This window comes from Saccopteryx bilineata, chromosome 2 (assembly GCF_036850765.1).
Source record: "Saccopteryx bilineata isolate mSacBil1 chromosome 2, mSacBil1_pri_phased_curated, whole genome shotgun sequence".
Classification (NCBI taxonomy): domain Eukaryota; kingdom Metazoa; phylum Chordata; class Mammalia; order Chiroptera; family Emballonuridae; genus Saccopteryx; species Saccopteryx bilineata.
Window position 1 is genome coordinate 285,576,284 of NC_089491.1, and position 23,612 is coordinate 285,599,895.

Consider the following 23,612-nt stretch of genomic DNA (forward strand, 5'->3'; position numbering starts at 1 on the left):
CTTCTGCCTCCGCTTTTCCCCTCCAATGGAAGAAATGTCCCCCATCCTTACGGGCCCAGTGTCACCTCCTCTATGGAACCTTCCCAGCTCCTCCCCAGAACTGCAGCAGTTACACCTCCCTCCTCGTACATGCCCTGCTCTTCCTTGTGCTGTGGTCTAGGGTCTTGTCATCGCCCCTTTACCTAATTGTCACCTCCTTGGAGCATCTGACCTGAAGCCAGAAGAGCTAAGTTTGCATTCTGATACCTCAGGAGTAAAACTGTGGCTATGAAGCTTTGGCTAGGTTATTTAAAGCCTCAGTGTCTTGTTCTGCAAAATGGCAGTCATGACTCCTACCTATTTCATGGGAGTGCTAATGATGATGATTGTTAGTCTAACAATTTTTGTCTTCACGTTATTTAACAGTGGCCTGGACCAATTAACTATGTAATAAATGGGTGTTGAGTAAAGGAATAAATATATACGGATTTTTATCCTAGGGTATTTTCACTCCTAATAATTATTCCAAATTAGAAAATCAATTCCCTAACGTGTGACACCTAAGGTCATGAGCCCAGGTCCTCCTACAGTTTAGTCAAGCCCAGAGACATCTGCTTTCCTAACTACACATGTCACAGGCCCTTGCTGTGACATTTAAACCATGTCCTTTCTGTCAGGTGTCAAAGCCAAGAGCATGGATGTCACAATTTCACTGTCTTCATGCAGGCTGGCCTCGTGGCTTAGTAAGTGTGCACGCGCGCGCGCGCACACACACACACACACAGCTGATAAGTTGTGCTGCCCTCTCATGGCTACCTGCATAAAGCCAGCTTCCCCAGCTGACATTCTGAGCCAGCATTCCAGCAACAAGGCCTGGGCCTAAGAGCCTCGTCTGCACCCCACTGTCACGATGGCAGAGGGTTCCGTCCAGTTAAGTACCAAAGGTCCCTACTGCCAGCAGACAGCAGCCTGTCCCCTTCTAGGGAGCTAATTTTAACTTCTGAGTTAATAAAATATATTTTGCAAGAGAAGGGCATGGATCTGGGGGAATTCTGAAGCCAAAAAAAAAGGGGGGGGAAAGCTTAAGGAGTCGGAGGTCACAAAATATTGCGGTGATGGAGGTGCGGTGTGTGCTGAGCAGCCCCCAGTGCTCTGCCCCGCCCCTCCTTCAGCCACGCCCCCAGCACGTGGCCTTCTTTCTCTGGCCTGAATTCCTCAGCCTTGGAGGTCATTTTAATGTTCATTTATGTTTTTGGATGAATAGTCTCTGAAGGCAACTAGATTAGAAAAGTCCTGTAGCCTGACTCACAGAACCTGTGCTCCAAGAAGCACTAAGTAATTAGAAAACATTATCCTATTCATCCCATAAACCCCAGGAGGGGAAGGCAGGCAGCAAGGACCGTCCCTGCCTTCCCACCTGGAGGCAGAGGAAATGGTGGGGGCCTGGACAGGGAATGAGGTGGCCAAGGTCCCAGTTAGGCTGAAGTGAGGGGTGGCATGGGCAGAGCCCCTGTGTGACTGTATTTGAGATCGGCCCTTACAAAAGTAGTTTGGGTTAAATGAGGTCGTGAGTATGGAGCCCAATCTGACAGGATCTGTTCTTTTTAGAGAGAGACCAGAGATCCCTCTTCTTCCACCACACGCAAACACAGCAAGAATGTGGCCATCTATACCCCAGGAAGGGGGTCCTCACCAGGAACTGAACCAGCCAGCACTGTGATCTTGAAATTTGTACCTCCAAAGCTGTGAGACCTAAATTCCTCTTATTTAAGCCCCACCCTCTGTGGTTTTTGTTATAGCTGCCAAGCTGATTAATACACATCCCCACCCACAATTTATCCAGTCCTTCAGCCCCCAGGAGGACACCTGCCCCAAGCCTGGGCCTGGGCTCAGGGCTCAGAGATTAACAAGGAGTTTACAAATAAATAGAGGGGTTATATGTATAAACAGGTTGGTTGCTTTGTTGACTACTTTAACAGGCATAATGAGGTAAGTGGCCAAATAGAGGTATTTTTCTATTTGGGAACAGAAAGTAATGGATTCTTGTCTCAACAAAGCATCTGGAGGCAGCCGAGTTTGAGCCTGGGCTGCCATTTAGGAAGAAGGTGTCCCTTCCGGTGAAGGAAGGAGGACACTGCCTCACCTGTTTCAGCCAGGGGACAAGCCGATAGTCCTGCTTTGCTCTCCCTAGAGGTTTTAGAACACTATATACTGTTAGCCCTGGTTTAAACAACCTCACTGGTGCTCTCTCCAAGACCCAGGTCAAGCCCACCTTTTCCGTGGACACTTCCTGAGACCATAGGCCATACTGAGAAGGACTTAGCAATCAGCTAGTCCAGCTCTCTTGTCTTTCGGACTAGGAAAACTGAGGCTCAGTGATGCCACGTGACCTGAAATTTGACTTAATTTCTTGGTTTCATTGTCTTTGTGTCTCGGCCACACTCTGAACACCTTGCTCTTCCCTGAAGCTGGCTCCTGCTCATCTCTCAGGGCTCACATGAAATGTCACCTCCTCCAGGAGGCCCTTCCTGATCACCTTCACTAAAGTAGACCCCTCCAACTCCCAACATGCCCTGCTAGGGTATGACACACCACCCTACTCATAGCTTTCTTCTCAATTTTTGGTATCTAAAATAATCTTATGTGATTATTCGTTCACACGTTCTTTATCTGTCTCTTTAAGGAGTATAAGCTCTTTAAGGGCAGACCAATCTCTGTGTGCTCAGCCTGGCACACAGTAGTTGCTCAGTAAATACTGTGGACACGCCCAGTGCACACAGTGGCTGTGTGCGCCCCACCCAGATCTTTAAACCAGATGGACCTGCCCGTGCACCACCCGCCTGCCTCTCACTTGACTCTCACTTGAAGCAGGTTAGCTGTAGTCCTGGCTTCTCCTATTTCCCCTCTGACGCTGATTCAGCTCCTGATGTCACCTTCAGCATCCGCTCCAGTCCCTTACTCCCTCTCACATCAGCACAACCCTAAATCTCTCTTTTATTTTCAGGAACAAGCCCTGTCTTATTTACTCAGCTCTGCAGCCCCCTCGCACACTCACACACAGCCAGGGGGCAGTGCAATGCATCCCAGAGGGTGACTCCCCTCCACCCTGCCCCAACTCCTCTGCTCCACCTCCCAGATGACCATTTCACGTGCTCCTTCTGCCTCAGCAATCACAGGGCAGCAGTGACCTGCACCAGGATTTACTTGCAAAGTCAATCATGGCCCTGGCCGGTTGGCACAGTGGATAGAGCATCGGCCTGGCGTATGGATGAACCGGGTTCAATTCCTGGTCAGAGTACATAAGAGAAGCAACCATCTGCTTCTCTCCCCTCCCTCTCCCCTGTCTCTCCCTCTCCCCTTCTTGTAGCCAGTGGCTCAGTTGGTCCAAGTGTTGGCCCCAGGCACTGAGTATAGCTCTGTTGATTTGAGCATCCGCCCCAGACGGGGGTTGCCAGGTGGAATCTGGTCAGGGCATATGCAGGAGTCTGTCTATCTCCTCTCCTCTCACTTAAAGAAAAAACAATAAATAAAAAATAAAGTCAATCATGAGTGAAGGGCTGCTACTCCCTTTCAGGGGGAGGGACACCCCCAGGACTAGAGAGCCACCTCTCTCCAGCCAGGTGTTCTCGCTCACCTGTCCGAGGGCCAGGTTGCTGTCCCCCCTCTGTTACTCCTGGTTTCCGTCCCCAGGTTGGGCTGCTCCCGCTGACACCCCTGGCGCAGAGAGCTTCATTTTCCTGAGGTGTGTTTCCTGGGTAGTCCCTCCTCCTTTTTTTCCTTACCCGGTTTGTGAATTGTGAATAATTCATGTGTTTCCATGATCCTGCCACAGTTTTCCTCCCTCATGAATCAAATCCCTGAGACACAGTTTATTTTCTCATCATCTTCTTGTTCGAGTTGCTGACAGGGACGGGGTCTATTCCTGTAGGTCATGAATGGAGGCCAGTACTTAAGTTTACGTGTAAGATCCTTACCATTTTTCCCATCTTGATCTTCTATAAGGCTCTATTTTTTTAAGTATATTTCAATAGGTGTATCATATAATATGGCTGAATAGATAAATAAATGGTCACATAAATGCATGCATAAACAGACAGATACATTTCCCCATATAGCTTACATGAACAGCTTTCTTATTTATTTCAAGTTTCTGGGAAGAAGTTCCTCATATGTAATGGATGCCCCACACCCCCGATTTGTAGCCCCCCTTCTGAAAAGCAGTCCTCATGAGGACCCTCATGATAGCTCCTATGTATAGTTTGTCTGGGTGTCATCTAATTTGCTCTGTCTCCAAATATCTACTAAGGACATGCTGTGCACAGGACTGAGGAGACCCCAGGAAGGCACAGCGAGCAAATACACCCTATCTCTGGCTTTGGAAAACTGGATATTAATTAAGTGACATTATGTATATATTATTGGTATATGCACTAATAAGTGTGGTATGTTTATATGAAGTTCGACATTTTTATTCTTAGTATTTCGAATAAATTTGATAAAATTGATGTTAAATGTATAAACTGTAAATATACATATTTCAAAGCTGATAGATTCTAAACCTACTAAAAGTAAAGAAACAATGACCCTAAAGTCAGAAAAACAGTTATTTCTGGTGGAGGGAGGGTCTTGTGCCCAGAAAGGGATGTTCCGGGGGTGGCCTTGGAGTCCAGTGATGTTCTATGGGTTGACCTCAACACTAGTTTCAGGGCACTTGTATAATTATTTTTTATTAAATTTGATGTTTAGGTTTTATGTATGCTTTCATGTATATGTTTCATTTCACAACTAAAAAAAATGAGTGATAAAGAGAAATTTACAAAGTTCCACGAGAGCATGTAATAGGCACGTGGCCTGGGCTGGGGACCCAGGGGTTGCTTCCTGGAGGAGGAAGCCTAGGAATTGAAATTTGTAGATGGAGATGAGTTAAGCAGGAGAAGGAAGATGTGGAGATATGGCATGGAGGGAGGGGAAGGAAGAAAAGAAGGATGAGTGTAGCACAGAACAGAACCCAGAGAGCCTGGGGGACCCTCAACAGAGCCCAGAGTGGCTGGAGCCCAGAGCGTGAGGACGAGCCACTCTAGAGGAAGGGCTGGGAGCTGGACCATGCAGAACCTTGTTAAGGATTTTTATTTATGTTCCAAAATCAATGGGAAGGTCTAGACTCTAGAGGGTCTTCAGTAGGGGAGTGACATGATCAGCTGTACATATCGATGAAATCTCTGAAGTGTAGGAATAAATTAGAACAGGGAACACTATTTGGGCTTCTGCCCAAGTTAGTGTGTCCCAATTAGTATTCTTATTGATTTCAAATAAGTCCTTTTTTTGCTTCTCAAAAAAAAAAATGAGAAGTCAAGAGAAGATATGGGGAGGTGAGGGTCTCATTTTAATTATGGAAGAGAAAGATAAGGAAAGTCTGGATGAAGTGATGTTAGATCAGAGATGGGGAGAAATGGACACGTGTAAGGGATAATGAGGAGGCAAAGTCAACAGAGTGTAGCAGTGGATTTGTGTATGTCTCCCCTGGAATATCTGTTTCATGAGCTCAGGGATCTTCAGGCATCGCTGGACATTCAGCACTTAGGACAGTTCCCAGAAGTCAATGTCTCTCACCTGAAGGTTCCTCAATGTGTTTGTTCCTGCATCCCAGCATGTGCCACGGAAACGGAGGTGAAGGAACGGGAGACAGTGTCTGAAGTGCCAAGTACGTTAAAAAATGCAACGAAGACAAAAAGCTTAGCGTGTTTAGGAGCCACCCTGAGGATTCTAGTCCTTCTTTTATAAAGTGGGAAAGTAAATGAAGCAGAAAATGGGTTATTTAAATGATAGTAAATATTTTGAAAGAAAGACATGCAAAGTGACTCGTGTTGCTGGGCATGCTAAAACACCCATCTTCAGCAATATCTCAAAGATTACCCAGATAAGGAATAAATGACCAAATAAACACCAGCCAATGACTCCAACAGATGGGATGGGCATCCACTCTGTGTTACATATGGCGGGGTTGTAACAGGCCAAGGAATGAAGAGCAGCAACGTAACTGGTAGAATCCCTGGAGGTATAGGTTGAAGTCCAGGTTGTTGCTAGTTAATATTTTTTTAAGATTTTGATTTGAGAGGTTCTCTAGGGTTTGGACCTGAACCTCAACACAATAGTAAAATTATACCCCAAATATTCCTCCCCTGTACACTAAAGTACCTGTCATCAAATAAGAGTTAGAGGGTGCCATATAGTTTGTACAAGAAAAGCCATTCTCCCCTCCCTGTCTGTGGTCAGAGAGAGTCTATATATAACACAGAATATGATGGCTGGTCAACAAATGCCTTAGGTGAGACCTGCAATGGAGGAGTAGACTTTTAAAGCCCAAAGTCATGTCAGTGATATAGAATATAAGAAGAAAAGCAGGAAAAAAAAGTGTGATCACAAATCATAACAAAGGATGGGTATTTTAAAAATATTCCTAATTTCCCAAAATAACTTCTAAGATAGCATGATATGAAATCCTCCAAAGCAACGGCTGCTTTTTGGTGAACTCAATCTGATAGACAAATAATCCTCATTATAGGCAGATCAACAGAGAAGTGGAGGCCGGCAGAATGGGGGAAATCAGCTTCTCCCACACGTCATGCATGGAGAGACAGCCAAGAGCAGACAAGGGCCTGCAGAGCCCACGAGTCTACGCTAGACTGGAATGAGGTCCTCTTGACTGGAAGGCTCATGGATAACTCCAGAGACAGGGGCCAAGCTGTGATAAGGAACCTGCTTAAGGAGTGACAAGGGAATGCTCTAATAATGGTTTGATCTTATTGTCAGCTAAACCGTCTATGTGGGCTTAAAAATTGGTCATATATTGCTCAGAAATCTTAGCTCCATGGGATCTTTGCTAAAATTTCCAAATCTCTCCACAGTGACTTTCAAGGATGATTTCCACAACAGTGGTTTAGGTCAACCAGGTTAAGCCTGGTTAAAATCACAACCAAGACTGAACCCAATCCCAGACCCATTTTTCTCTGAAGGCGAAGGACTCCACCACTCACAAGCTGAGAAGAGACATTACTGAAGCATTCAGAGGTCAGTCATCACCCAGCATCCTCTGGCAAAAAGAGAACTGTGTGCATCGGTGACCAAGAGATCCAGTCCTGGCTCTACCACTGACCTGTTATGCGAGCTCTTTTCTCTGGTCTCAGCCTCCTTGTCTATAAAATGAGAGAGTTGGGCTTAGATGCTTCCTAAGATTTCTCTAAATTCAAAGGAACAGATAGTACAAAAGTCCTGAGGTGCTGAGATTGGAACCTTCGCTAAACCAATACGTGTGGAACAGAGTGAATAGTAGTAAGGAGAGAAATAAAACAAAAGTCAAAGAGATACGTAGTATTTTGTTGATCAGAGTAAGACATTTGAATTTTAAGTGTGAGGGAAATCTTTGAAGCATTTTAAGAAAGGAAGCATTGTAATCTGATATGAACTTTCAATAAGTCTCTTTAGTTTCAGGGGTAGCCTGGCTCCAGGAGTAGGGTGGGGTCAAGAACAATAGCCAGCTCATGTGGGGGTCCTACTGAGAGCTGGGGTGCCAGGTGCAGAAGATTTGAAATATTCGTCCGAGGAAGACTCAACAGTACTTGCTCATAAACTGAATACGGAGTGAGGAGTGAGGACAAAGATGACTTCTAGTATTTTTTTTTTCTACTTGAGCAACTAGGTAGGGGTAGCACCTTGACCAGGAAGAGGAAAGCTCGAAGAGGGACAACTTCAGGACATCAATGAATCAAGAATTTTCATTGGACCCAATAAAGTTGGAGGACTTTGTTGAATATCAATATAGCAATGCCACATAGAGTGCCGGTTTTCTAAGCGGAGTTCCAGGGAGATGTCAGAGCTAACAGCATGGATTCCATAACCTATTCCTAACCAAGTGGTATGTGGTCACCTGAGGCGAAAGCGAGGCTAGGGGAGAAAGAGAGGCTCATGGCTAAGTTCTAGAGTCCTCTACCTCTTAGAGAGCGAGCACAGAACGGGAAACCAGAGAAGAAGAGGCCTTTGAGGCAGAAGGAGACCTACACATTGCACGTATTCAGTGCCAAGGGAAGATAGTGGTTTTAAGAAAAGAATGCTTGCCCAGAGATGCTGAGAGTTCAAGTACAAAAGCAACAGAGAGGCGACCACAAGGTTTGGCACGGTGAAGGCCATGGGGGCCGTGAGCAGCAGTCCCTGCAGAGCGGAGAGAACGGGAGCCCACCCAGGAGAAGAGAGAGTGGAGTGAGAATTGGGAACAGTGATGCTTTCAGGAGCTGCCATAGGTGAGAGCTGAGAAACAGGGTGCAGATCAGGAGGACAGGACCGTCAGGAGGGGCGCCCGTGTGTCTAAGGTGGACGGTATTGGAGCATCATGTCTGCCAACGGGAAAATGCAGTAGCAAGGGAGAGGTTGACGATTCAAGAGAGGAGCAGCGATAACTGAGGAACAAAGTCCTTAGGAAGAGTGAGGTGATGAGGCCCAGAATACAAGGTCCTTGGCATGAGCAGGGTGTGACACTCACGAATGAGGAGGGGAAACTGAGAGGACAGGCCAGCAGCCACAGCAGGTGAGGAGTCAGCGTCAGCGGCAGGACAATGAGGGAGTCCCTGTCTGAACAATGCCAGGTAGGTCAGCAGCTGGGAAAGACATGTGAAAGGAAGGATAGGCAGTCCTTGGAGGAGATGCAGAATTGCCATGATGGAGAGCGGCAAAGTAAATGCAGAAGGATGGGGTCGTGGAACCACCAGGCTGTTCTCAGCCTCTACCCAAGATTCGCGGTCATGATTGGAAAGCAACAGTTCATGCAACTATCCATTCTCTGCAGCAGTGGGCCGTCGTGGAGATGGAAGCGTGGCCAGCAGCTGGGTTCCACCGGGTTCAGGTTGTGCCAGGTGAGCACAGAACAAGAAGCCCAGAAAGGTTTTTGCAAAGGATGAATGGAAAAGTCAGAGGATAAAATTATGCCTGATAAAGTGAGGCAACAGATGGGGAAAAAAGCGGAGGCCCAGGGGGTTGGAGGCATCGATTCAACTGGGTAAATGCTGGAGTCAGAGCATTGGAGAGGAGGAAAGGAGGAATGGCCAGAGCGGGGCGTCTGCGACCAGCACTGTGGAGAAGGCGCCTCATGGCTCGGTCAAGGTCAAGGATGTGGTCATGGGAGTAGGTGAGCTTTCTGGTGCTGTCATTCCAGGCTGAGAGACCCATTCCCTGCTTCCCTGACCTGTGTGTCCCCTGTCCTTACAGATGACCAGAGAACTATTTCCTTAGAGGCATGATTTAAGAGACCCTGCAGAAGCCCCATTGCACTGAATACCTCCACAGAGGCCTATAACTGGTCCCTGACATTCTTCTATTAAAGCTTCCTTCATTGCTTTCTTCTGCTTCTTATGAGTGCCACCACCTAACCTATTAATCCTGGATCGATCATTTGTACGTAGGTGTAATTTAGTCGATCGCTTGGGACCTTTCTAGGGAGACAGCAGCCAGGTGCAATCAGACTTTAATAGACTATAGGGCATGGCTTCTAAGGAAGAATTCAAATAGAAAAGTTGCAAAGAGGAACTAAATTTGTGTTAAGCACCTACTATGTGCTAGGTGCTGCTGCAAGAGCTCTGCATTCATGATGCTATTGTTTCCTCCAGAAGTAAGTCGCAGGAGGGCTCAGAGGGAAGTGTCCATCACTTGCCCAAGCCCCACAGCTTAGAAGTGAAGTCAGGGTCTGAGGTCAGAGCTGCAGAGGCTGGGGAGGGCGTGTGGGCGCCAGGGAGAGGCATTTAAAAGGAGAGATTGCAGGGCTCGAGGCACCCCCTGGCAAACCTCACCATCTCGCCTTCCAGGGCTTCCCAGGGCCTGAATTGCTGTGGTTGGCTGTCTTCTCACTTTCCTTCAGAGGTTGTTCCTTGAGGAGTTTTTTCCTCCCTTCCATTTTTTTTTAAATGATAATTTAAATTTTTATTAGGTGCTCAGCCGCAGGATAAATACCCCCATTTGAATTGCCGACACACAAATCAATAGGAAAGCACTTTCCCCCGACTGGGGACCTGGCAAGGGAGCTGCCAGGCCGCGTTCCCTTTCCAGAAGAGAGGGGGTCCAGGAAACAGAGCAGCCAGTTCTCTCTACTGAGCCGCCATTCAAGCCAACAGAACGAGCATTCAAGAGTTCTGGTCCCATGGCTTCTCGTGCTTTCCGTCTCTATTGCTCATTCTCACTAGACAAGCTCGCCTTTAACCCCTGTGTGGCCAAGCAGAACGCTGTCCTTGTCACGGAGGGAAGTGGAGAAGGCAGCATGGGTGGCTGAAAACAGGCCTCATGTTTTTAACATGAGAGCACTACAGTGTCCCCCAATGTTCTGTTGGAGATAAGGGATGTCGCGGTTCGCAGGTCCTGCCCATCCACCTCCAAGTCTCCGCCATGGCTCTCTGGCTTGGAGATCTCGTGGTAGAAGATATGGTCAATATAAAAGACTGTCTCAACAGTGAATAAAATTGGGTTAGGCTGTGCCTTTAATTTTCTGATAAAAGAGGTCACAGGCTTGCCAATCTACAATACAGCTTAAGATCTCATACCGAAAGTGCCCAAACTGTTGGTAATTCTCCTCGGGGGGTTCCCTGGCAAGAAAGCTTAAATCCTAATCCCCTTCTTTATTCTATCTCCCACCATTCCCACCAGCCGCCACCACAACACCATGATTCTGTGCCCAGCGACATCACATTTCCCAGTTGACTTCCAACATATTCTTCCTGATTCTGAGCCTTTGTATCGGCTGTTCCTTCTCTAGTTAAACTGTACGAGTCACCCTGCCTGATCAGACGCCGTATTACAAAGTTGAACACCTGAAATTTATATAATGTTATCAACCAATGTCGCCCCAATAAATTTAATTTTTAAAAATTACAATAAAACAATACAAACCTATTATCTAAAAAAATAATAATAACTTGAAAAGCAAAGGGTAACATGTTCCAAGAAATAGGAGTCAGGTCTCCTCCCAGGTTCTTCGCTGTGGCAGCACTGGGGGGTGTCAGGTGGGACCCCCTGGGCCCTCTGTCACATGTGGTCCCAGAGGCCCCCAGGACCCTTACCTGGGAAGTGGGGCAGCAATGGAAATGTGCATGTGCAGAGACAACCTCAAATTGCCTATTGTCTCCTGGGCTCCGGAGAGAGAAGAGGTGCTATGGGGCCTGGGAGGGGACCCTTGTGGGGCCGGAGGGGGCACGCTGCCAGGGAGGCCACCACAGACCCTCTCTGGTGGCCTTACTCCCTAGCCCCTCCCAGTCTCCAAGGATGGCTGTCTGGCCCTTCACTCTCACTAAATGAAGCTGATAAAATACAAAGGAAAGAGGGGGTGGGGGGTGGAGAGGAGGGCATGGCACACTCTCGCTTAGCATTTCAATAACTCCTGCACTGTGCCTCAGACCCTCCGCAATGAGGGTTAGCTGAGAGTGGCTACTCCCGTCCCCACTCAGCACCTACCCCGGTCCAGACCAACCGCACCCTTCCCCCCTCCTCTCCCTCCTCCACAATATGCCACTCGCCTTCTCTGAGTGAAGGATGGTTGTTGTCATGATCTGCTGACCTCTTGAGGGTCAGGTCTGGAAGGACATCCCTAGTGACCCAAAGACATACTCCCTAGGGACCGGTGCCCAAGTGGAGCCACCTACAGGGGAACACACAGGCCCACCACAGGGGCAACCCCTGGATGGTAACAACAATTTTAGCTGGTCGGTCACCCTCCCCCTGAGAGGCTGGCCCAGGCACTGTAGCCCTGAGGCCCTCACAGGACTGAGGCTGCCTGGTATGGAGAAGAGGGCAGGGTTCAAGTGCACTGCCTGTCCCCCAAGTGCACTGGATCCTGCAGCCTGTCTCAGGCCGCTCGTTTGTCTCCCCCGTTCCGTGGGGAGAATATATATTAAAGTAGCCAGGTGAACCCTGACCTCCATCCTCAAAATGCACCCCTTCTGCCATATACATTTCCATCAAGAAAGGATTTTATTGCTTGAACATCTATCTCTGTGTGCTAAAGACTGGGATGAGCCTTCCCATAGAAAACGATCACTCATGTCACCCACACAGCCATTCTGAGAGGTCGGAGCTACTTATCCTAGCTCATGGGTGAGGAAACGGAGGCTCAGAGAAGTCAAGTGACTTCTCCAAGGCCACACAGCCAGTATGTGACAGAGCCAGCATTCAAATCCTTGTTAGGAGGGGTTTCACCCAGCACTCTAGGCAGCCCCGCCTGGGCAGCAGAGGCTGCAAGGCAGGCAGTGGATACAGCCCAGCTGGGGCGAGCCGGGGCCGGCTCCATGATCCTGGGGCTGCAGCCCATCAGCCACTGCCCAGGCAGATGAAAAGCCAGCCTCCCTGAAACCTGTATAACTTGCTTAACCAGTGTTACCCCAATAAACTCAATAAAAACATTCCAGAGTTCTGATTGATTCACAATGATGACTGACCACCTCCAGGACTACAATTGTTGATTTTTGCATAAATACAGAGCTTTTTGGATTACCTATGAACGACTGCTGACTATCAATAACTCTGAATAGTTCAAAGCTGCTACTTCGCCCGTGTTATGGGTTAAAACTAATGTGGTCTATAAACTATGACGCTCTGCTTGTATGTATGGGCTTACTACTGAAAGAAAACTGGACACCCCAGAACGTGTGCATCTCCAAGGAATGAGTCCTAGCTCGTGCCATCGAACTGTCCGCTTAAAAGTGGTTCAAAGGGTAAACGTTCTGGTACGTGTATGTTACCACAGTAAAACAAATGACCTTTTCCACTTTAATGTGCACAGCAAATGGCCCCTGGGGAAAAAAAAAGAAAGAAAGAAAAAAGAAAAGCCAACCTCCCTCAAATTGTTTTATTTAAAACAGACTCCTGACTCTAAAGCAGCTGGATTCTGACAATGGTTTTCCTCCTTCTCTTTTTCCTCTCTGCCTTTAAACAGGCCTCACAGATAAGGGAGCGCGTGATTTCGGGTGCCTCTTCCTCCCCGCCCCAGCCCCTCGAGCCCCCTCTCCTGCCACCCCGCCATGGCTCCTGGCGCATGCACATGGCCAGCTCTCCTTTGGAGACAGGCAGGGAGCCCTGAACTGCTCTCCACCTGAAATATAGATACAGATGAAGTCTTTTACTTTTATAGTGAGTTTCATCAGCATTCAACTTCATTTATATCTCTATAAATATATACAGCACTGAACGAGAAGCTTTACAGCTAGGTTTATAAATTCAATGGCCCTGTGGCACCGGCTGGGTCACCAAGAGAAGAAAGCCCTCTTATAGACTGTGTGGCCTCTGCCCTTTCCCGCATAACCATTGGCAAGGCTGTCATCTGGTATTCAGGGCCTCCCCCTTCTGGTGGCAGGACTCCCAGCTCTGATGCGACTCTCAGCCCGGCCCCTCTCACCTCTGTCGGGAGGAAGCGGAGGAGGGCTCGGGGCTGATTTCCTCTCCATACCTGTCCCTGGGCCCAGGCCCCACGGATGACCTTGGTATTGACAAACTCATAGGAGACAGGCTGAACAGGCTGGCAAAACCTGGTTTATTAACGAATCTGTTCTACGGAAATCCATTCAGATAAACAGAACTCGTACAGAAGTGGGTGCTCGGTGGCGAGGGGTTTACAGTACTTCACAGGGCCAGCCCCAGCTCCTCTCCTGATACACTCCTGGAGATTAATTCAAGCTAATCTATATCAACGCCAGCCTTTGAAACTGCGCACAGTCCAAAAATTCAAACAATTACTCCAGCCCAGCCAGGAGGTGGCTGCTGATGTTCTTATGGAAAATATAATTATAAAGGAAGGGGAAATGTTCCATAAATAAAACACAGAATGGCAGAGACTCTGGAGGGAGGGTAAAGCGAGAGAACAGGATTCCCAAGACTCGCAGCCTCCAGCTGCGTGTGGAACGGGCTCGGAAACCCAGTGCCTCCTTAAGGCTCAGATTAATTTCAGTCTAGTGCAATTTCCAGGTAATTAATTGGTAACAGGCATCTTTCAGATATTTTAAACTATCAGCCTGTCAGACTCTTGGTAATACAGGAAGAGGAGAAAAAATAGCCAACACATGCTCCTAAAATCAAGGGGATGTAACATAAGGGCCAGCCCAGCCCATCAGCACTTGTGGGGAACGTAAAACCCAGGTTAAGCCTGACCAGGTGGTGGCGCATTGGATAGAGCGTCGGACTGGGTTGCGGAGGACCCAGGTTCAAGACCCCGAGGTCGCCAGCTTCAGCACATGCTCATCTGGCTTGAGCAAAAAGCTCACCAGCTTGGACCCAAGGTCACTGGCTCAAGCAAGGGGTTACTCGGTCTGCTGAAGGCCTGCGGTCAAGGCACATATGAGAAAGCAATCAATGAACAACTAAGGTGTTGCAATAAAGAACTAATGATTGATGCTTCTCATCTCTCTCTGTTCCTAGCTGTCTGTCCCTATCTATCCCTCTCTCTGATTCTCTCTCTGTCCCTATAAAAACAAAAAACAAAAAAAAAAACACAGGTTAACCCAAATTATTGTTAGCTTGTTAAAGCACCAAGGCCCCGGGGCCCCAGGAAATAACAAGTGCTCCCTACCAGGTACTATCATAGTAGGACTTTGCACTTGTACCCCCATTTAATCACATAAGAACCCCTTAAAGAAGATGTGATGATTTCTATAGACCTTTGGGGGAAGGGGGAGAGACTTCTGATGAGGAACCTCAGATTAAGACAAGTTAAGTCATGGGAGAAGGTCACAAGGTCAGGACATGGTAGGGTAGGAATTTGAAGCCAAGTGTTTGGTCACAAACCCCCAGGCCTTGCCCCTTGCTGCACATGTGGCCAGGGTGGGAAAGGGCGTGGCTAGGACAGAAGCAGCAGAGAGGAGGGAAACAGCTTGGGCTCCATGTCAAACAGACTGGTCAAAACCAGCCCCTCCACCAACTAGCTGTGTGTCCTCAGGCAAGCTACTTAGCCTCTCTGAATTCTGGGGCTTTTTTGTTTGTTTGTTTTTAATTATTTTTATTTATTTATTCATTTTAGAGGAGAGAGAGAGAGAGCGCACACGCGCGCGAAGGCTTTGTTTCCCTCATCTATGCATTCTGTCCCCTGTGGGCTTCAAAGGAGAAAGCTATAGCCAGGGTTTCCCTTTCTCATTTGGAGGCAGAAGTCCACCCCCACCCCCCCCCACCCCCCACCCTTACCCCACCCCCCACACACACACTACCCTCCTCCTGAGATGCTGTGGGAATTGAGTTACAGACGGTATGGACAACACCTAGCATAGCACCCTCGACATAGCAACCACCAGCAGATGCCAGTGCTGCTGGAACCCAGAGTGATACTGCATTGCACCACCTGGGTCAGGGCCTGGCATGTGGTGAACACTCCGTCAGTTATAGCTATTACTGCTGTCATTGGTGTTAAACAATGGAAACAAGTGTGGGAACTCCTGAACTTAGGGTGAGCAGAACCAACAGCATATTAGAAAATTCTAATTAGGCCCTACTAGGCGCTGGGCCCCATGCTGGGTTCTGCCAGACCTCATAGAACAGTTGATCTAGGAGGAGAGGCACCTAGATTTTCACATATAAGATTAGCAGCAATGCAAGATGTAAAATTCCTCTAACTATGGAGCCATCATTAATCACCAGATGAAGATAAAGCATATAAGAAAGTGGTTAGGCCAGGGGTCTCAAATTCAACTCAGCATGTGGGCTGCAGAGCAAGATCACAGCCATTCGGCGGGCTGCACTAGGTCTACAAAAGGCAACTGTTATGCAACACTTTTCAGTGTCACAAAACGACCAGAAACTGTAGTTCGCATCACAACTGCTGTTAACTAAGCTGATATCTAGCTAGGATGCTAGAGAAATGAAAAATACAAGTAGGCCCCTAGGCTTACTTAATTTTATCCAAAATATTTTGAACTTCGTGGATTAGTCTGCGGGCCACACAAAATTGTTCAGCAGGTCGCATGCGGCCCGCGGGCCGCGAGTTTGAGACCCCTGGGTTAGGCAGTGGTGCAGTGGATAGAGCATGGGTCTGGGATGCAGAGGACCCAGATTCAAAACCCTGAGGTCACTGGCTTGAGCCCTGGGTCACTGGCTTGGCTGGAGCTCCCTGGTCAGGACACATGTGGGAAAGCAATCAATGAATAGCTAAGGTGCCACAATGAAAAGTTTGTGATTCTCATCTCTCTCCCTTCCTGTCTATCTATCCCTATCCTTCTGTCTCTCTCTCTCTCCCTCTCTCTTGCTAAAAAAAAAAGAAAGTGATTAAGACTCAGGCTGCAAACCTTGCTTTGAGCTCCTCTATATCCTGTTAGCTGTGAAAAGTTGAATAAGTCAGTTAAATCACTATGCCTCAGTTTCCTCATCTGTAAAATCAGTATATGTCATAATGATTTAGCCACTAAATAATATAAGTTATTTAAAGTGCTTATTAATAATAACAGCCCTGGCCAGATAACTCACTTTGTTAGAGTGTTCAACCCCTGGTCAGGGCACATACAGGAATAGATCAGTGTTTCTGCCTCTTTCTCTCTCCCTTCCTCTCTCTTTAAAATCAATAAATAAATTTTAAATCATAATAATAACAAACATTTACTAAGGGCATTCCCTGTGCCAAGCACTTGACTAAAGCTCATAGCAGGCACTCAGTCAATGTTGGCTATTATTAGCATTGCCCAGTAGAAAGACCCAAGCTTCCAGGGCCCAGGTATCTGAATTCTTAGGTGGCTTAGGATTAAAGACCAAATCCCAACCCAGAGACTTCGCTAAGCTGTTATCCAATGTTAGCTACTCTGGGTTAATATTCTCCTGGGATCAATTTTCTAGGCTTTTCCTCTGGGTTTCCTTCATACCATGTAGTATGGTGGGTGAGAATTCATCTAGATTTAAAAAACCAGGAATTCCTCCTGGGTCCTAGTAATAACTTTTTATTGAGTCACCTGCAGCCAGAGCATAAGATGTTATTATAGGAGCCAACAGGGGGTGAGCTTGGTAGTGCCTGACCTAAGAACAGATTCCCTAGGAGATCAGGACTAGAATCCTCCAGAAACCTGTGATGAGTCTTTGCTCATTTTTTTTTTTTTGTATTTTTCTGAAGTGAGAAGCGAGGAGGCAGAGAGACAGACTCCCGTATGCACCCAACTGGGATCCACCCAGCATGCCCACTAGGGGGCGATGCTCTGCCCTTCTGGGGCATGGTTCCATTGCAACCAGAGTCATTCTGGCACATGAGGCGGAGGCCATGGAATGCCCCGGCCTCAGTGCCCCGGCCAACTTTGCTCCAATAAAGCCTTGGCTGTAGGAGGGGAAGAGAGAGATAGAGAGAAAGGAGAGGGGGAAGGGTGGAGAAGCAGATGGGTGCTTCTCCTGTGTGCCCTAGCCAGGAATCAAACCTGGGGCTTCCACATGCCGGGCCTACACTCTACCACTGAGCCAGCTGGCCAGGGCAAGTATTTGCTCATTTTTTACTGATTCCAGAACTCCTTCTCTCCTTATAGAGTCTCACCTTGTAATGCATATGCCAGGAAGGACCCAGAGGTGTACCTACCAAGGGTGAGGACTGGCCTCTCTCTGTCTCCTGGCACTTCTCTGGGGTAAGATTGGGGCACATCAGCTGGGGTCTAGAGGAGAGTTTATGGTCCTAATCTATGAACTGTGTCTGTGAAAACTTGTCTATACACTCAACAATGGACAGCACGGGCAGACCCAATTCATTTGGTTGCGGGGAGTACACCAATCCCACCTAGCCTTCTTGATTTGCCTTTAGGAAGCCACTGGCTTGATCTTCATAGGAAAAGGGGAGAATTTCAACTCCTCTGGAACCATGAGCAGAGGGTGTCCCTTTCCCACTTGGTTGGAGGACAGAGAAGAGGCAATTGTCCACAATTAAAGGAGAAAAAAAAGAAAAAAACTTTAGGGTTCATCGATGGATGAATGAATAAACAAAATGTGGTGAAAAAATACAATGGAATATCACTGAACCTTTAAAGGAAATGAAATTCTGACCCATGCTGCAGCATGGATGAACCTGGAAGACATCATGCTAAGTGACGTAAGTCAGGCACTAGAAGACAAATACTGTATAATTCCACTTACATGAAGTACCAAGAGGAATCAAATTCAGGAAGATAGAAAGCAGAATGGTGGTTGCCAAGAGCCAAAGGAAGAAGAAATGGAGAATTATTGTTTGATGAGTACAGGGTTTCCGTTTGGGAAGATAAAAACCTTCTGGATGTGGCCGGTGGTGATGATTGCACCAGGTCAACGTACTTATTGCCACTGAACTATACACTTAAAAATGGTTAAAATGGCAAATTTTATGGTATGTGTACTCCATCACCAGAAAAAAAAAGGAGGGAAGAGCAGAGGACAAGGCTGCCTGGGTTCCCTTTGCCAAAGGACATATTGGTTTCTTACTGTATTCCAAAGTATCAATACAATTTTAGTCCAGAGTCATGTTCTAGGTAAAAGTGTAGTGACTCTTACATACAGTTCTCAAGAGTTTTTAAACACCTCAATTTCAATTTCCCCTTCCCACTGAGTTTGCTCTTTTAAGCAGGACTCTCATCTGATCTAGGTGAAGATGTCTCTGCACTTTCCCCAAATCATCTACTGGAATTGGTTTTGTAAAGATCATTCAAATTTTGCACTTTTGCACAAACTTCTGCCAAGACATTAGGGAATCCTCACTGTGGCTGTCTTCTAACTTGCCGTGACCTGGTGGCTTAGCAACGAGCTCCACCCAAGCTGGGAGAGCTGACTCAGGAAGGAGCCTTCTAGAAATGAGCTTGCTATTCCCAATGAATAGCATCTTCCCTGAGGCGAACGATCCCAGAGAGGGCAGTGCCTGGAGAAGATTCTCAGTAAAGGCTCAGAGTAAAGAAAGGCAGAGGACATGTTAATCTACCAGGCATGTAAACAGCTCTCTGACCTACTTGGGCAAATTTTGAAGTCTACTAAAAATTCTGATTTACTGGTTAATCTGCCAGAAACTCCAAGTTTTTTTTTAGTTGAGGACCTTGTGCTTGAATTTTGCATAAAAGGCCCCATCTCTAACATTCTCTGAACATAGAGCATCTATAGACACAGGGTGGGAGAGGTGTCGGGACGGGTTGCATAAGAGTGTGTGTGTGTGTGTGTGTGTGTTTTCACCAAAGTCATCAAAACCTTCTAATAACTCCATTGCTTCTTCATAATAAGATAGAAGAGAGACTCCCTATCCTACCCTTACCTCCAATCCAAATGGAAGAAGGCTCAATGGAGACATCCCTAATGGCTCTATGATAGTATGATGGGACATGAGTCTCTGAAAAGTGTCTTCTAGTTCTAAAGCCACTCTTCAATAAGGAGAAACAGCAATCTTGGTCATGACCTTTGTGGATGGAGCTGAATTTTATGGCACAAGCACAATCATCATGAACTCTCCTCTCTCTTCCCCTGACAACCTCTCATGGGTACTCTTCCCTCCTGGGGCCCAGATGGGGTAACTCATGCCCAGCCACCTGAATGTTGAATTCCAAGTTTGTAATAAAGATTTTAACATCATTTCCATGTACTTCACCATCAAACAACTCAGGTCAGTTCAGAGGTAAGGGCCTATTTGGACTTGATTATGGCTTTCTCTCTCTCTCTCTCTCTCTCTCTCTCTCTCACACACACACACACACACACACACACACACACACATGAAATAATCACTGACTTTCCAATGCCGTGACCATAAACTTGGACAAACAAGGTGCCCCTTCCCCACTCTCTTTGCCACCCACCCAGTGTCAGTAACCTCAGAACTCTGAAATGTTCTTTTAAAAGTCTAGGGTCTACATGACACACCTATTAAGTAACACCTTAAGCAATATATTTCTACTGAAAAATGTACCGGTGGAAGCTCTGCTGATAGGAGTCAGAAGGTGATGGGGTGGGGGGAGGGAATGATTGATTGAAACGAAGCACAGGGAACTTGAGGGTCCTTGTTAGGGGCAGTGGTTAACAGAAGGTGCACACAACTGCCAAGACTTACTACTCTGAATTGGGCAGGGTGCCAACCTTCCCCTGCCTTCACCCTCCTCCACATCTCTCGTGTCCCCAGTTCTCAGAGGCAGCCAGAAGACTGGCCCTGCTCTGGGACTGAGGGCTGGATATGAGATCACAGGGCTTTTTCTCCCAAATGCTGGCCAGATGTGAGCGCAAGGGCTGCTAGGGGAGCAAGGTTTGTATGGGAGGTGGGTTTGTGAACCTCTCCCATTCCTCCTCAAGGATTTCTCTGGGTGTTCAGATCCTAGCCATCTCCTGCTCCTTAGTCATCCTTCCCATAGTGAGAGCCACAGAGGACTCCAGGGAAGTATGCCCAGAGAAGGCCCAGAGGAGACAAAAGTCATTCAACACCTAGAACCAAGACATCCATAGCAATGTGCCCCAGACAGCTGCCTTCAACTGGGATTTTTGGGCAAGGTGAGTACAGCAAGCAGGTGTGTGACATCAGGCATGAGGCCACCAGCCTGGGGTCCCACTTCTTAGTAAACCCAGAGCACTATTCACCTGGCTCCTGGCCACCTTCTTGGCTGAGAACCTAAGGCCAGCAACACCTAGAGACTCCTGGCCGATTTTCACTCTTCACCAGGGTCAAGTCACTGCACCACACTGAGTTCACTGAAAGGCTTTGGTTGTAAATCTGTCCACTGGGGCCTGACCTGTGGTAGCGCAGTGGATAAAGTATCGACCTAGAACACTGAGGTTGCCGGTTCAAAACCCTGGGCTTGCCTGGTGAAGGCACATATGGAAGTTGATGCATCCTGCTCCTCCCACCCCTCACTCCCCCCTTTCTCCCCTCTCTTAAATGAATAAAGTCTTTTAAAAAAATTTTTTAAAAATCTGTCTGCTGGGGAACAACCCATCTCTGACCTCCCACTCGTGAACATTTCTGCATCTCACAGGGATGAGATATTAGGAGACCAGAAGTTCTATTTCCACTTTTGCTATACCCTCTGGCCTTGCACTTCCAATGGCTGTGTCTCTCCATTTATCAAATGGGCCCAGTAATGACACTGAGCACTTCTTTCAGAGAGAATTTAAGGGCATTAATGAGATAATGACCACTAAGTATGGTGACATCAGTAAAAAATGGAGGTTTGGGATATGGTCCACGGCAAGGGCACGGATTTTTTTAAGCCTTCAGGGCCATGTCATGCAGAAATCCATCCACTCTCTTGCTCAAAGTGAGAGATCTCAAGGGTGGGAGGAATTGGGAGAGTTGAGCTATGAATGAGTCCGTTGTTTTCTGATGCTCTGCTTTCTCTATTTCAACCTGTCTTCACTCCCATGAACACCTCTGCCTGTGGTCCTGTCCTCAGTGCATTCTGTGATGCCGAGGCTGCTGGATTGCCCATGGCAAGTGCGGTTAAAACAAAACAAAATGAAAAAACTGGGACCGCTTCTCTCACCCACAAGACTCCCAAACCAAAACCAGAGCATTTTGTTTAGCTTGGAAGAGGGGCTCAGGTGCTGAATTAAAAGCAAGAGAGTCTCCACCCTAGAGTTCATTGGGGTTTAGAAGCACTGAACTGCCTCCCACTCTCTCCTCTTAGAAAAAGTGACCAGAACCCTAAACATCCCCCATGGGACTCTGGCTCCGTGGAAACTTGGATAATTAAAGGGAGTCTCCAACAGCACTTGTTGAATAGCCCCACCCAAGCAGAAACAGATAAAATGAAAGGGGGAGGCAAGGAGGTAATGTCTCCAAGGCAGACGCAGGAAATTGATTGAACATATTTCAGAGACAGAGCAGTGCCTTGCAGAAAGAAGTAGCAATAAAATTTAAAGTAATGATGAACTCGTTGGTGGACCTCTCAGCGCTGAAGGACATAACACTACTTTGAGCCTTCCTGAGTCAGAACCGGTTTAAGGTTTGCTTCTGCTTCCCAGGCATGAGGAAACAAATCTTCCTTCTGAGCTGTCCTCTTTCTGGCAGAAAGCAGGGCAGAGCAGATGTTGTCCTCAACCACACATAGCCAAGGATGACAGCAAAGTGGAGAGCACTTCCTTCCTCCTTGCAAATGAAGTATAATCCACGTCAGCCAACCTCTGCAAAGCTCAAGACACTTTCCTGCCACCACGAAGTCAGGGGGACCTTGGCCCCCCAAACCACCCCATCCTGATGCTCACCTGTCGCACCTGTCCACTTGCCATGGATCCACATCGGGAGAGCAAGTAAAAAGGTCAGATTGGTCTCTTTCCACAGCAAAAGCCCAGAGAATCCTGGGGAAACTGACATTATAAAAACCACCTTTTCCAACCTCTCTCAGGAGAGCATAACTTTGAAGTCTACCTCTGCTCCCAACCCCCCCTCCCCTAGACTTCCTTCACAACACTTTCCCACCGTGATTGGCTTGCTGGGAAAGAGTTAAAGAAGATGCATGACTAATTCCCCAAACCCTCCCTCTTATCTACATAGAAAAAAGAACAGCCCTACACAGAGATGCAGAAACCAACTGTCAATTTAGCTCAGACCTCACCTGTCTTATGCAACAGCATAAGACACTAACACACACCCCAAGGCCAGAGTCCACATCCCCCTTTAATTCGGTGGACAGAGTTTTGTGCCCTTTTTCCCCCCGCTACGCAGTAGCCGGCTCCACTGGCGGCAGAGCGATAGACGGATGTAATAACCTTAGTGCCGAACAGACGCCTTGCAGGAACGCAGGCAGACAGACACACACACAGGGACCAGGGACCGAAAGGCATCTCGTAGCTCTCCGTGGTGCTGAAATCACGCTAGCGACGGAACCGAAGGAGCGAGCGCGCTGGACTTACCCGGGATGGCGGTGGGCGGCGGGGCAGCGCGAGGAGCTTCCTGCCAAGAGGGTTCTCGCCTGTGCGGCCAGGAGCCCGCGGCTGCGCTCACCTAGAGGACCACCTCTTCTCCCTTCTCTTCCCTTCCTCTCCCTGAGAGGAAGACAGGAGGCTCCAGGAAAGAGATGAAACCCAAGCTGGCAGAGCTGGACTGGAAGGAGGGAAAGGAGGCAACCAAAATAAAATCTAAAAAAAAAAAAAAGTCAGGCGGTTTACTCCACTCAGTGATAATTCCCTGGATCAGGAGGGACCCCTCTACTCCCAGTCTCTGCGTATGCCCCTTCCTCCGTCTCTGCGTGCTGAGCCCACAGCCTTCGCACAGTCGGTTCCTGACTCTGACGTGAAGGAGCCGAGGAAGCCTGGGACGGCTCTGCTGTCTCTCACGCGCTCCCTCTTTTCCCCTCTCGCTGAAATTTCAGCAGCATATTTTTTTCAAGCCTCCGTGTTTTCCATCCCCCTACAAGCAGCCCTCTAGTGGACAGAAAAGGAATGCATCCTGAGTCCTCTTGAACAGTCCTGATTCAGACACGGGGACGTTCCTGGTACCTACCAACTCTTGGGGGCTGCTCCCACACAAATGAGGTGCTGTACAGCCAGAGTCTTTTGTGGGGGCTCCAAGTGAATTCAGGTCCTGGCTCAGCAGAAAGACACCCTCCAGAGCATCAGGGTGAGGTCTGTCTACACCCAGGATCACCCAGGAAGGGAATGCTCAAGGTGTCAGGGAATGTGGGGAACCAGGGAGAGAGTATCTAGCCAGCACCTCGTCTAAGGCCCCTAATATG

The 23,612-nt window shown here is 47.8% G+C and overlaps 1 protein-coding gene across 1 annotated transcript in view; it reads right to left on the reverse strand.

Moving 5' to 3' along the window:
* Positions 1–22,981, reverse strand: part of TNR (tenascin R) — a 360,938-nt gene extending 337,957 nt beyond the window's left edge. Inside the window, exon 1 of the mRNA XM_066261204.1 lies at positions 22,792–22,981. The gene's annotated coding sequence lies outside the window, so the exon portion shown is untranslated. The remainder of the gene's footprint in view (positions 1–22,791) is intronic.
* Between the last annotated feature and the right edge of the window lie 631 nt (positions 22,982–23,612).